General features: G+C 49.4%; 1 protein-coding gene across 1 annotated transcript in view; it reads right to left on the minus strand.

Moving 5' to 3' along the window:
• The window catches only part of CASS4 (Cas scaffold protein family member 4), a 289,095-nt gene that overhangs the window by 139,455 nt on the left and 133,915 nt on the right, over positions 1–15,725 (minus strand). The gene's annotated exons all lie outside the window — the stretch shown is intronic.

A 15,725-nucleotide genomic window follows, 5' to 3' on the forward strand; every position in this document is an offset into this window, starting at 1 on the left:
TATTTTCTTGGTTCACGGGTTAATGTTTTATTTCACAATTGATCATTAGCTGGGCTTCCTTGCTTCAATAATGACAGAAATGACTCCGCGTGAAGTTAATGCCCAGTTTTTGTAGACAGCATGTAATAGTCGTGTAAATTAATCCTGTTTCTTACTGTTGTCAATGTGTCATGTTAATAGACTGAGGACCCATGTGTGTGTATATGTGTGTGTCTGCGTATATATACATATATTATATATACACACACACACACACACACACATATATATATATATATAAATTAGGCAGGATGAGAGACGGAGATAGGCCCTTTCGTGCCGGATTCACACAGATTTCTGCAGCATGTGCATGGGCACGCTGAGCTGTTTTACTGGCCTTCAGAGTCACCAATTTTAAATTCTTTAACGTTGTTGTGTTTTGGTGGAAACACTTAAGAGTGGACATGTTTTAAGGCAAGAAGATCTCTTTTCAGAACATCTGGAAATTCCCTTACAAGTCATCTTTCTCCAGTAGAACCTGCTTTCTTCATCGGAGTGTCACAGGCCTGAAAAATGACCCACACTGCTGTGACTCTGCCATCGAGGGGAAAAAAGTGCCAGTCCGGGGTGCATTCAGCCACACATCCCTGGAAAGCTCTGTAGGTATGATGACGATTATTCCTATTTGCAAAGCGGGTGCACATCACACCCTTAAGGTGCACATCACACCCTTAAGGGCTTCAAGGGCTTCAAGCCGCTGGGGGCCGTTGAGGAGATTAAGTGAACTATTGCTCTGAGTCACAAGATGCTGAGCTGAGCTGCAGCCGATGCTGGCATCGAACCGTGCCGTAAGCCCCGCGCTCCGGCGTCAGACTCTCTCTGGCCGCTGCGCCACACCGCACCATCCAAAATATGCTGTAATTTCTTGAGGTCGTCTGGGCATTTTTTATGGAACACGAAAAAGCGCGCCCATTCGCTTGCTTCTCTGTCATTGCATCTGCAAAACACCTTGTGAAAGTCTTAGCAGACCCTGAAATTTCGTGCCAGATCCGGCAGTGCTCAGTGGTTCGCAGACTGCACTGTGATTGGCCCAATAATCACTGAAATCCTCGAAAACTGCAGCACTTTATCTGGCGCATCAGATCAGCTGTGCACTTCCATCGATTCTGGGAGCAGATCTTTTTAGGTCTCGCCTGTCGATGCGCATGCGCATCGAGCAAGCGAGACTATGGGGGCTTATCCACTCTTTGTCCAACTTGCAAGGAATCGTGGCGATTCCTTGCAGTGCCCGTGACTTTTAAGCTCAATGCGCATGCGCATTGAGCTTAAAAGCGCGTGCACATGCCCCCAGCCGCCTGCCTTGCCTACTCTCCCGCCCCCTCACTTCTTGATTGCACGGCCGCTAGGCCGTGCCTCCCCTACTCTCCTCCTCCTACTGTCCTCCCCTCGCCGTCTGTTCCCGCACTCCTCCCACAGCCCCGCTCCGCCCCCTCCCCTGCCTGGTCGCGTCGCATTTCTCCTCCCCCCAGCCGCCTGCCTTGTTTATATTTGTATTTAGTCATTTGCATCCTCAGTTTCTTGAAGAGTAACAACTTGCTAGTATGTAAAAAAACAAAAAAACGCTGCATACAATATTACAAGCGAAAACATAAGTATTATTTTTGACCCAGGATCTGTGACTGCGTTATCTTGCTGACGGGACTGCAAAACATGCAGTCTCTTGCGTCACTTCTTAGCCTCCATATGTCCAGGTCTTCTTGAGGAATATCGTCCTATAAGCACACCAACTGCGAAACGTACTAAACATTAGGTTCGACAGTCCCACTTGTGAACAAGTGCTTCGAAAACCAGTCAAAGGAGCAGCTCGTCCCCACCAGTGCAAAGACTGGTAACCGGCGCAGGTCCACCCAAATGCACACAATATAGCCAGTCAGGGCTCCGAGTGCCACTGCCTTACCCACTACAAATTAACATGGAAGCCAAGCCGTTCCAAACGAACGCATACAAAAGCAGTATTTTCTTTCTGCCGCTCGCCAGTCAGACTGCAGGAGTACAGACCAGCCCCCTCCACCAAAGGCCACCCGAGAGGTATACATCTCATTAAGCGCCCGCAATCACTTTGGCGGCAACACTTTGATGACCTCAGTGAGCCTCTTGGTGTAAACATCCAGCCCTTCCATGAGCCCTCACAGAGTCCAGGTCTGCCCGCACATGCCTTTGAAATGTCTCTCAAGGACAGACAACTGCCTACTGGGGTGAGCTAACCCTTTCAATGCCTCTTTGATAAACACCTTTACCTCATCCTGCAGGGGCTCCTCGAGACCCCCTGACATTTCCGCCACTCTTTTAAAGGCAGCTACACAGACTGTTTGGCTTCTGTGTCTGCCTGCTCACTTCCTCTCCTCTTTCCCACATTGCTTTCAACCCCAAATTAAACACAGCAAATTAAGCTTTCAACATCGCCATGCAGACCCAGCCCACAAACATGGTTTATTCTGATCTTTTTTTAATCACACACGTAGGCCCCCGCTCCGCCCCCTCCCCTGCCCGCCGTGTCGCATTTCTCCTCCCCCCTCCCCTTATCTGCCTTCCCTCCGTCTGTTCCCTCTCCCCGCTCCGCCCCCTCCCCTGCCCGCCGTGTCGCATTTCTCCTCCCCCCTCCCCTTATCTGCCTTCGCTCCGTCTGTTCCCTCTCCCCGCTCCGCCCCCTCCCCTGCCCACTCTCCCTTTCTATTCTCCTTTACCACTCCACTCTGGACTCCTTCATTTTGTGCTGTTTGACATATTTCTTCTCTCATCCAACTCTTCTGCGGGCTCCCCTCCTTCCCACTGTAGTTTGCAACAAATCCATCCTCCTTAAACCGTGTACACCATTTGCCTTTCACCCCTCCATTCCCTCTCCTGTCGCTCCCTTTAAATTCCCCCCTCCTTCCTTTTACTACCACTTTCCCTCTTTGTCACAAAAAAACCCTTTTATTCACTCGCTTTTCGTCTCTTTCTCCCCTCCTCTCCTCCTATTCTTTTCCCTTACCCTGTCTTTTCTCCCCCTTTTGTCTTTCGAATCCCACTCTCTCTCCCTCCCCTCACCCCCTCTCATTCCCCAACCCATTTCAGAGCTCAGTTCCGGAAGTGCCTCTTGGCAGCCGTGAGCTGCTGGGTAATTGCGCGTTTTGTAGCATTCCCAAAATGCATCTTTGACAGCTTGTCCAATGCTTCAATCTCTCCCCCAAACCTAGTGGGGCAAGTGCTTCACTGCGCGCCGCAGCGGCGCTCCAGCGCGCCGGTAATGTTTCCAACCCACTGATATATCATAAGCGCCATGTGCTGTTTTGTGGCCGGATTTTTATTTTAAAAAGGGGAGCGGATATTAAACATCATACGGTATGTTAATGTCAAGTACGCCTGGATAAACATTGAAGACTTTGCTCTGACTCCAGCGTGTGGGCTACGAGATAATTAACCTTTTCCAACCATCCCTGTATTTTTTCTGGATGTCCACTTCTACAATGTTAACGGCGGTGCACTGTTCCGTTTGTTGATTCGACTCTGCTGAGATAACACAGCCCCCTCCCCTGCCCGCCGTGTCGCATTTCTCCTCCCCCTTCCCCTTCTCTCTCTTCTCTGACATGCAGTGTGCGGCCCTAACTGAAGTAGTGTAAACCCCGGCGCACAATAGCCAACACCCTCACTCACCCTCAACCCCTCACCCTCACTCACCCTCAACCCCTCACCCTCACTCACCCTCAACCCCTCACCCTCAACCCCTCACCCTCACTCACCCTCAACCCCTCACCCTCACTCACCCTCAACCCCTCACCCTCAACCCCTCACTCACCCTCACTCACCCTCAACCCCTCAGCCTCACCCTCACTCTCACTCACCCTCACTCACCCTCAACCCCTCAGCCTCACCCTCACTCTCACTCTCACTCACCCTCACTCACCCTCAACCCCTCAGCCTCACCCTCACTCACCCTCACTCACCCTCACCCTCACTCACCCTCAACCCCTCACCCTCACTCACCCTCACTCACCCTCAACCCCTCACCCTCCCTCACCCTCACCCACCCTCAACCCCTCACCCTCACCCTCACTCACCCTCAACCCCTCACCCTCACTCACCCTCAACACCTCACCCTCACTCACCCTCACCCTCACTCACCCTCAACACCTCACCCTCACTCACCCTCAACCCCTCACCCTCACCCTCACTCACCCTCAACACCTCACCCTCACTCACCCTCAACCCCTCACCCTCACCCTCACTCACCCTCAACCCCTCACCCCCTCACCCTCACTCACCCTCAACCCCTCACCCCCTCACCCTCACTCACTCACCCTCACCCTCACTCACTCACCCTCACTCACTCACCCTCACTCACCCTCACTCACCCTCACTCACCCTCACTCACCCTCACTCACCCTCAACCCCTCAACCCCTCACTCACCCTCAACCCCTCACTCACCCTCACCCTCACTCACCCTCACCCTCACTCACCCTCACTCAGCGCAACCACAGCATCTTCACTAAATATATTTAATAAACTTTAAGCTATTGGCAATATAAAATAAAATCCATTTTATTTACGTATTAATTATTAATTGTTTTTTAAAGCCATTGATTTTTTTTATATCAATACATATAAGTCACATATAAGTCCCGTTAATACAAAACATGTTGCTTTACAAATGCTAGAGGTGTCACATTTACAAAAATTATAACTATTGGCTTTGTAAAGAAGAAAGCTATTAATTTAGCTATTTAGAAAAAACAACACATAAATAAAAAACAAAAAAATAAATAACACCTATAGCTCAAACTTTCCTACTGCGAGACCTATTGCATTTCCAATGCTTGTTTATGTTTTCAGTTGAATCAGACTGATTTGCTCACCGCTGGTAAAGAAGTAATCATTATGCACTTTGTTTTAGGCATAGGATCGGAATTTGACCCTGAAAGGATCAAAGGGTTGGTCTATTGTTGTGGGGCATAACATGTAGGTCAACAATTTCCAGGCTCCCATGGTTTTTTGACAACTCCCCCCTATTCATCTTCCCTAAAATAGCTGGTTGTGGGCCATATAAACCACAAATGTTTGGGGGCCAAATTCCCATCCAACCAAGGTTCGACATCGAATGCTTCCCCATGGCTGCTGTGCTTAGAAACCCAACATCTAAAGCTCGACAAGGGGTTCTAGAGTCACTCGTCTTCCTCCATGAACCGACCCCCCACATAAATGAGCACAGAGCCAGGGGCGTAGCTTGGCCAGTAAGATTGGGGGGTGTCTTCAGATGTTCCAACAATCACACTGGCATATCATGTTAAAATTCATCGCAGGACAAGCAGGGCGCATGAGAGGGGCTAAAGGGGCAGTGGAAAGGGAGAGGAATGTGGATTGGGTATTAGGTAAGAGAAAACACAGGGGCAGATTTACAAGCCCCCTGCGCCTCATTTGCGCCGGCGTTGCGTCTCTTCTGTGACGCAGCGGCGGCGTAAACCATGCGCCACGTTACGCCCTATTTACAACGTGATGCATCTAGGGAGATGCGTCACGTTGTAAAGCCCTGCGCCACATGAAACCTGCTTTAGGTTTCATGTGGGCGTTCCGTCGCAGGGGGGGGGGTGTTCCGTCGCAGGAACGCCTCGGAAAAGTGCCTGAGTGAAATCCTCAAGATTTCACTCAGTCACTTTTCCGACGCCGCTGCGTCAAAACCTTGCGCCTGCATGAATCAGGCGTAAGGCTTGACGCACCATGTTGGATGGACATAGGCAGGAATGGAAAGGTGCTGGAGTTGCATCGCGCCCGTGACGCAATTCCAGTACTGCGCCAACCTTACGCCGGGAGATGCGACACGCATCTGTTTATCCTTGCAACAAGATGCGCCGCATTATAAATGCGGCGCATCTGTGGTGGCGCAAAGGTAAACTTGCGTGACACATCTTTTCTGGCGCATCCCTGCTGATTTGCAGGAATGCACCAGGAAACGTAAATCTGCCCCACAATGTTTTGTAAAATAGGCAACATCTTGGAGGTTTTCAAAACGAGAAAGGGTATGCGTGTGTGCATAGTAGTATGTGTGTTTGCAAAAATCCCAGTTGAAATATAACTGAGACCTCACCATGACCGGCTAAAAGCACCTGTACCCAACTATTCATCGAAAATACATTTATTAGGTGGATGCAACACCCCAAATACCCCCCTGAAGCTACACCCCCTGCACAGAGCTCACCTGACTTCTGGACAGGCTACACACATGCTCCCTACTCACCGCTACCATGCTCCTACTCTCACATGCTTAGATTAATGTTGAAATTAACACCATCCCAAGACATTCTTGTAACCAGTGTTTATTAGTAAATAAATGCAGGAGTACTACATTTTCCGTAGACGCCTCTGTAATGTACCACCTCAGCATGTTGGTGGAGTGGTTAAAGTGAATACATCCGCGTATATGCGGATTATGGTAGGATCTCGACTGACACGTAGAGATCCCAATAAATAAACAGGGGCGGTGCTGCCAGGCAGTCATGTAGCAGGCCCTGAAACTACCAACATTGCGTAGTGTCATATTAATTTCAAGGCCTGAATACATTAGGCCCCAGCAAAGGCACCAGTGGGGGTGCCCAACATTACACTGGCAACGAGGGGGGGGGGCACAGACCCTGCTACCTATCAGGTCTCCTGCCGACTGCAGGCCAGAGTAACAGCATGGTGCCGGGCAGCCGCAGTCGGTAGTGGGAGTACATGCCGGGCGGTGACGTGGGCAGGGGGAGGGGCATGCTGGGGGGTAGTAATCTATGGATTACGCGCAACGAAATTCGTTTTATTTATTTATATGTTTACTTGCCTGTAAAGCTCCGTAATTCATAGATTACTACCCCCCACCCTGCCCCTCCCCCTCCTCACGTTACCGCCCGGCAGGTACTCCCACTACCGTCCGCGGCTGGATTTAATCAAATTGATATGGTTTCTCAGTACACTCTGTGATGAAATATTTGTAAAAAAAATCTCAATTTTTAAAAATTGTTTGCTACTCCAGCAGTGCCTTATGTGAACAACTAAATGTCAGGTCAGGCGAACCAGTCTCCGGTGGATGTGTGCACTTTTTTCACTCGGAAACTTCAAGAGTTTCTCATCCAAAGTTCAAAAACAATCATGCTTTTACAATAAAACAATCTGCTTGTTTCTTCCTTGATTAAATCATCAATTCATTCCGTAATCTTCTTTATATGTTGAACACATTCAATGATTTATCACAAATCAATAACTGCCAGTTTTTTACAAAACCCAATGCATTTCGGGTCTATCTTGACCCTTCATCTGGGGTTCGTTAAACCGAAGATCATGACGGAACCTGTATCCGTGATTCTCAAGTGCACACTGAGGACTGGTTCGACTGACCTGACATTTAGTTGCTCCTAACAGGATTTCCCATGGACATCTCAGCTTGCACTACTGTTAGCCCATGCACAGAGACTGCCTAGTCCACAACTGAGCATAGGCGTGATCTGCCTGAATTATCCCGGTAGGCCTGAAGGGACTCAGTGTTTTTTGTCTCACCTCAGCCTTGGAGATAGTTGTCTGGACGGCTTCCCATATACTCTGCCTCACGCTACAGAGTCCTGATTGGATCACCACCCAATGCTGGCTCCCGTGCTCCCATCTACTTTATTTTTTATTTTTTATTTTAAAGGTTTTATATAGCGCTGGCTAGACCCGGAGGTATCAGAGCGCTTTACATGATCATCAGATCATAGTTACAGGTTACATAGTTACAAAGGTTACACAGTTATTAGAGCATGGCAACATAGTCACTTGTAAGGTCAGGATAAACAATAAGCACAAATACGTAAGGGGAAAAGCAGGCAAGGGGAAAGATTCAGGGGAGGGGGGAAGGAGCTGGGGAAGTGGACAGGTAATGAAGGCAGGAAAGAGGAGGGGAGGGTGAGGGACACCGTAAGGAAAGAGGAGGGGAAGGGTGACTGGGACAAAAACCGGTAGACGAGTCAAAGCAACATCCAAAGTCCAGTAAGCTGTGATCCCAGGGGAAGTGGTATCACTTCCCTATCTCTGCTGCGGGAGGCTCCCTTTACGCAGTGGACTCTCTCAGAGGGGTCTCTGAGACTCTAAGGCCTACATACTGGATCCTTCCCCAAAAAGGGGAGAGGGAGTGCTTTGGCAAGGGGTGCCATACCATACCTCAGCGGTGAGTGGCTCCCTAGGCGCAGTGGACTCTCTCAGCGGGTACGCTGAGACTCCAGAGTATAAATATTGGATCTTTCCCCAACAAGGGGAGAAGGAGTGCTTAGTCAAAGGGCACAAAGGACAGGGGGTTAGGCAGACTAGCAGGCAAGGTGAGAGATTAAGGGGAGAGTGGATAGGAGCTAGGGAGGAAGACAAAGAGAGAAAGAGTACTAAATGGGAACAACATTAATTAATGGGTTATTATATAGCACTGGCTAGACCAGATGGAATCAGAGCGCTTTACATGAGGGACAATTGTGTTGCAATTTACATCAGATAAAAGTTACATAAGTATCAAGAAAAGCATTTAAAGAACATAGGGGACAAGGTGAATGGAGCAAGGAAGGTAAGGGGATAGGGTAAAGGGGCATGAGGAAGATAGGACGTAGAGACGAGGGGAACATTTGCCCAAGGTCCGGCTGGGTAGGTGACGGCAGGGAGGGGGAGTCCACAACCCATTTTACCCTACTCCTCATCTCTCTGTAGGGGGGAAGGCTAGCCACATCACATACCTGCTTCCTCGGTCTGGTGGCTGTCCCTACCACCTCAAGTGAAGGACAGTGCTCGTGCCAAGGCACCCAAGGAGGGCGATACCCCACCCCTCATCCACCAAGTCGTCAATCCCAGCAATGGAGCCTATTGTGGTGGGTGGTGCACCATTAGCTCTAGCACCTAAGTGGAAAGACTGGACGGAACGATTTCAATTTTACATTGAGGGAGCTGGCATACCTCGTAAGAGAAGGAGAGCAATACTGCTACATCTCAGAGGGAAGGACATTCACAAAATTTATAAAATACTGGTGAAAGCAATGCCGAAACATATACGTCACTCTTCTGATTTCACTCAATGCCCATTTCGAAGCCATGGCCAAGAGAGATTTTGAACATTTTGTATTCCAGCAAGTCCGTCAGGAATCTGAAGATTCTCTAGACAGCTTCCACGGCAGGCTGAAAGAACTCGCTAGCACATGAGCAAGAAGAGATTTGCGCCCAGATCATACAGGGGTGCTACTCAGCGAATCTACGAGAAACAATCCTCCAAGAATCCAGGAAGTCCCTGGAAGACATTCTGACGCTAGGGCAGTCCAGGAAATTAGCGAGATCGCAAGCCTCCCGTATGGAAGCAGCCCTCCACCAACCCATCAAAATGGAGCAAATCAACGTGACTAAGACTTGGCCAACACCAATTAAACACCCCCAGGAGAAGAAAAAGGAATGCGGATACTGTGGAGTGCTCCCACAAGGATGACTGACTGTCCAGCCAAAGGCAAAAAATGCTCTGCGTGTGGGAAGTATAACCACTTTGCAAAAGTTTGGAGGTCATCTAAAGCCAGAAGGAAGAGGTGCATATGGTGTCAAGCAGACCCGACAGTAAAGAAGACATGGGCGATGATGCAGAAGAATACTCTGTCCAGTACTGTAAAGGGTCGCCCCCTCCCCCCCGGGCTCAGCGCTACTACAGGAACGCCCATACGGGCGGTATCACTAACCGACAGCCAAAACCGGCTACACCTCTCTCTGTCTCCCTGCAGGCACCGACAGTATCCACGGAACACAGCGGACCGGAAGCGACCTGGATTGACCCCGGAAGGGCACCGACTACCGACGGACCGGAAGTGACCTCGCCTGACCCCGGAAGCCGTTTCCCAGGAACACAGTCGGATGATAGAAAAGCCAGCGACGCGGAGGAGACAGGGTTCCCAGCGGTGGACTCGTGGCAGGAGTTGGCGATACGCGGAGAACCGACGGCGGAGTCTGCAGGAGAGAGGACGAGCCGAGAGAAGGAGGAAGAGGAAGACGTCTGGTGCGAGGATTGGTGGCATCCTCAGGAGGTGGCTGGAAAGCGGCCGTAACTCGGATGAGAGTTACGGCGGGGCACGTGAGTGAACTGTTAACATTCTCCGTGTTTACCCTTCCCCGTGTAGATAGTGTAATTAGTGTACAGCTGTTCTGCATGCACCAAAGACGCACACCCCACTGTATATTATAGGCACCCTCCACTGTACATTATCCTCCACCCCACACCCCTTGTTTTTCACCCTGTCCCTATATCCGGTCTGGTCTCTTCCCTTCTTTCCCTACCCTACCGCCCTCCCTCACGGTCCGTTTCCGCCCTCACACTCCCGGGTGCTGGTGTCAGTCGATCGAGTTCCATGTACATAGGAACTAACTGCCCTGTGTCTCTTTCCATTATCTCCGAGGGACGCCCCAAGGCCCGCAACCCGGAAGAAGCACCCAGCCCAGCAGTGGACATCCTGTCTGTGTTCTTACCTGCGGACGCTCCTCACAAGGGACCATCCCGAACCCCAAAGACTGTACCTAAAAACCGTGCACCAGAGCTTGTCTTTGTGAACTGCAATAAAACTCGTGCTAGCCATAGCCCATTTCATCCGGCCTCCACGCCTGTTATTCCGGCCCGCACAACCCCACACATCACAAGTACATTTTACCTGTGGGAGCACTCCCTTCCACCCACCATCACCTCTTGCAATGTCAAATCAAGATAGGCGATCAATGGATCATGGCTACAATAAACACTGGGGCATCCATCAAGCTTATGTCGGTGATTACATATTGTGTCCTGGATCAAAGCCCCCGCTAGATAAAGCAAGAATCAAAGTCTTTCATATGGACAGAAGTTTCTGATCCCCCTCATGGGTTGTATAAAATCCATGGTGTCCCATTATAAAAACAGTGCAGACACAACATTGTTTGTCACAGAAGAAGGGCATGGTATGCTTGTCAGTGGAGCAACCACAGAGGCAATAGCGCTGATCTCCTTTGCGTTGGAAGTGCAAGAAGAAGAACTATTGACAATCCTAGAAGAGTTCAACAACATCTTTAGTGGAATTGGCTGCCTCAAAAACAAAGAAGTCAAGCTCCATATAGACACCTCCATCCAACTAGTGGCCCTACAAATAACCCTGGGCGTAGTTTGCGCAGTAGCGACACGCGTAGCTACGTGAAGTGCACTTCGCACTACGCAAGCTATGCAAACTGCGTAGTGCGGTAGGGAAAATGCTGTTCGCACTAATTGCACAGTGCTGGATGCTTATCGCACTGTGCAATCATTGCAAACGGCATCTTGCACAGTGCAAGCGGTCGTTTTCTGCCACTCGAGTAGATTTGTACTCGAGCAGCAACTTTCTCAACGCGGACTGGTAGTTTCTCATTGCGAGCGGTCGCGAGCATACGCGACCACTCGCAATGAGAAACCTGACCTCCCCACGTTGAGAATATCACCAGGAGGTTTATTTTCCACGCTCACGATCGGCAACTTGATGTTGCTGATCACGAACGAGGAAAAAGTCTCGCCGGGATGTTGATTTTGCTCGCTTGCGGTTGCCAACTTGACGTTGAGGATTGCGAGCAAGCAAAAAATGCCCGCGACGCATTTTTGCACTGTGCTACGTGTAATTTGCATAGTAGCGCATAGTAGCGCAAACTACGCACACTCTGCGAGCGTAGCATAGTACTAGGCCCAGGGTTACCTACAACATTGCCCCATAGCTTTCCACCTGAGACACAAAGTGAAAGAAGAGCTGGAAAAGATTGAAAGAGCTTGTGCCATTGAGAGGGTCACAGGACCCAGTCGATTTCTTTCCCCAAATGTAGAAGCCAAAAGACAAAAACAACCGGGGCAGGTCCACATATTTGTGAATATGTGGCTGCCCAACGTCGCCATCAAGCGGGAACAACACCTAACCCCCACGATAGATGGCATACTGGGCCAATTCAGCGGCATCAAATAGTTTTGAAAGTTGATCTCAGGTCTGGATATCATCAACTTCTGCTCTACCCTGACTCCAGATATATAACCATGTTTTCAACGCATGTAGGTTTGCGCAGGTATTGCCGTCTCAACTTAGTCATATCCAGTGCGGCTGAAGGTTTTCAAAACACCATAAGGGGGACGCTGGGGGGCAAACCATCATCATCAATGTAAGTAATGACATCCTTGTCTACGCCAAGTCATTGAAGGAACACCATGACCATCTCTGGGGGGTTCTACAAAGAAGTAAGGATGCTGTGCTTACCTTACATCAAGAAAAGTGCAAGTTTCTGTAGAAGAAACTAAGCTTCTCTGGAAATATATTGTCTGAGAAAGGAGTTGCCCCAGATCCAGAGAAAGTGTGTGATGTGCAAGAGGCCCCAGCACCCCCAATATCGCAGAAGTTGGAAGTTTTCTTGGTATGATGAATTTCTGTTGGAGATTCATCTCGGACCTCACAGGTCTCACTACACCCCTCATAGACCTTACCAAGACAACCACGCCATGGCAATGGGGTCCAGAACAAGAGACAGCTTTCCGACAGACCAAAGAAGCCCTATCGGCAAACCCCACTCTGTCCTCCTTCGATCCCAAGAAAACCAACAATATAGCCATGGACACAAGCCCTCATGGTCTTGGAGTGGTACTGATGAAACCAGTGATTAATTTGAGCCGGTGGTTTCCAGCGTGCAGCTCCGATACTTAATCATCAACACAAGTGCTTTTCATGAGCACCAGTGTTGGACACATTTGTTTATGGTAGGCACAGGGTGATTAAGTGATTTGCCCAGAAGCACAGGACGTTTTTTCAAGTTAATCACTGGATGAAACAACAACCAGATAAAAGTTGGACCTCAGTAGCCTATTCCAGTAGATCCCTAACTGAGACTGAACAATGCTGCCGTGTGGAGTACCTCAAGGCTCATCCCTAAGTCCGACACTGTTCAATATCTATGTGTCGGACCTGGCTGCTGTCATCAAGGCCCATGGGATGAGCCTCACCTCCTACGCAGATGACACGCAACTTGTGCTGGCCATTAACGGGGATGGAGATAGGGTAGCTGAAAGTTTCCAAGGGGGTATGCAGGCGATTGGAGAGTGGATGGTTTCCAATTGCCTAAAATTAAACTCCGATAAAACAGAGGTGGTCATTTTCGGACATCTCTCCCCCACCTGGTCCACCACTTGGTTGCCGCCCACGTATGGGACCCCCCCCAAACCGGTCCCCACTGTCAGAAATCTCGGTGTGACTTTTGCCGACAACCTGAATTTCATGGCCCATGCAAACAAAACAGCTGCCATCGCTCACCATAAACTCAGGCTGATCAAGAAAATCATACCTTTCTTGCCAGTCGCAGCAGGAAAGACTCTGGTAAGCTCGCTGGTGCTGTCTGCCCTCGATTACTGCAACGGCTTATTTATTAATGCCCAGGCCAGAGTAACCAACAAATTGCAAACAATCCAGAACGCAGCAGCCCGTATCCTGGCTGGAATCCCGAAGTTTATGCCAATTTCGGAGACCATAAAAGAGCTTCATTGGCTTAAGATCCATAACAGGATCAAGTTCAAAACCCTTTGCATAGTGTACAAAGCTCTGCATGATCATGGCCCGCATTTCTTGAAAGCCCAGCTTAGGTTCCAGCTATCCACAAGATCGATCAGATCTAACAATCTCCATCTTTTGCTGGTACCGCACACCAAAACAGTCACTTGGGGAGATAGGCCCTTCTTGGTGGCTGCTCCCAGATTGTGGAACTCTCTGCCGGTAGCCATTAGGGAAAGCCCGTCCCTGATGCAATTTCGCAGAAAAATAAAGACCTGGCTGTTTGGTCAAGAATAGCCGTCGACTTAGCCTCAGTGGGAATTCAACGCATAGCCTCTAGCGCCGAGACGCCTACGGGCATTTGTTCGCGCTGTATAAATGGTAAAAAATAAAAAAATAAAAAAATAAATGCTACTCACAAATTGAGCGCGAGGCCACACCAATACACTGGGATTGTCGACACTTCCACGTCTATATATATGGCCACCCTTTTGTCATCTCCACAAACCACAAGCCACTCCTAACGTTGTTCCGTGGGTCAGCGTCTAAACCACTGTCCCACAAAGAAAAATAAGTGCTTCAACTACAGGAATTTGATAACCAAGTAGAATTCAGGCTGGACTCATCCAACCCCGTGGACTGTCTTTCCCGCCATCCCTGTTTTGCCACCTCGGGCAAAGCAGAAGAAGCTGAAGTGACAGAAGTACACGTAAGGTATGTTGCTGAATGGTCCTGTCCACTACCACTGGAATTTGACATCCTCCAACTAGCCACACAAGAAGATGAGTACCTACAAGTGGTGATTGCAGCTATTCGCTCCAATGAACAGAGCAGCCTGAAGAAGAATTGGTCTCGAAGAACTTCACAGGCCAGAAAAGTACTCCAAGAATTATCCATGGATGTAAAAGGTTGTCTGCTCCGGGCACCGCAACTGGTCATACCATCGAACCTTACAATTTAAGTAGTGCACCTGGTACACCATGGCCATCAAGGCATGGTAAAAACAAAGAGCTGACTCTGTGCCAAGGTCTGGTTCCTGGGGATGGATGAAATGGTGGAGGGCACTGTCAAGTCGTGCCACTGGTGTCAAGAATCAGGCGCTCCAGAACAACCCCCTCCGATAATCACCGAAAAAGGATCTTAGGTACCCTGGAAACATGCAAGTCTAGATTTTGGCCACCTACCTGACTGGCTTGGTCATCGTTGATGACTATTCTAAATACCCAAAAGTGGAGTTAGTAGGCTTTCAGACTACTAAGGAAGTCATCCCAAAAGTGGAGAAAGTCATTGCCACTCACGGGATAATGAAAGTCTTCAGGACAGATAACCGTCCTCCGTTTCATGGTCCAGAGTTATGGAGTACCTGAAGGCGTGTGGCATCCATTATCACAAAGTGACACTGAGATGGCCTCAAACCAACGTAGAAGTGGAGAAGTTAATTTGGAACCTCAACAATATAATCCGCATAGTCCACACTGACCACCAATCGATAAAGAAAGACATTTATGGGTTCCTGTGTGAGTACAGACAGATTCCCCACATGGCGACCGGCCAAGCTCCAGGATATGCTGGTATGGGGTGTGTCATTGCCGAAACCATCCCTGATCACCCCACATGGGTTCCCAACCCCATAAATGACATTGAAGCATTCAACAGGAGAAGGGCCATCAATGAAAGGTCGATTGCTTGGTGGAGAGCCCTCCAATAGGAACTCCAGCAAGGTGACTCTGTATATCTCAAGGACCGCTACACTGGCAGCAAAATCCAGTTATCATTTGAACAACATCCATGGACAGTGGTACATCGCAAAAGCACAATGGTCACCGCCGGTTAAGGAGATGAAGAGGTCACGTAAAATTTTTCAGTTCAGAGTGCGGCCAGCTGGTCCTGGGAATGCTCTTCTGATCCAGGTGTGAATGACAATGACCTAGTACAGCCTCCCTCATCACCTCAAAAAAAATCTCACTGGACTGTTCCCGAAACAGTGAGGAGTTGCAGATGACACCCAGCCCAACCCAGCAGGTCCTACCTGCGAGTGGCGAAAATGGACCCCAATCCCCGATCATTTCTGGCCACAGTGACTACTCCAAGTACCGCCTGAGAGGTAACCTGGTGACATCGTCTCGGCTGGCTGACTTCATGGCCTGAGGGACGACTCCAAGGGCTGGTTAACTGTGTATCATATT

Source organism: Lissotriton helveticus, chromosome 7 (assembly GCF_964261635.1).
Source record: "Lissotriton helveticus chromosome 7, aLisHel1.1, whole genome shotgun sequence".
Classification (NCBI taxonomy): domain Eukaryota; kingdom Metazoa; phylum Chordata; class Amphibia; order Caudata; family Salamandridae; genus Lissotriton; species Lissotriton helveticus.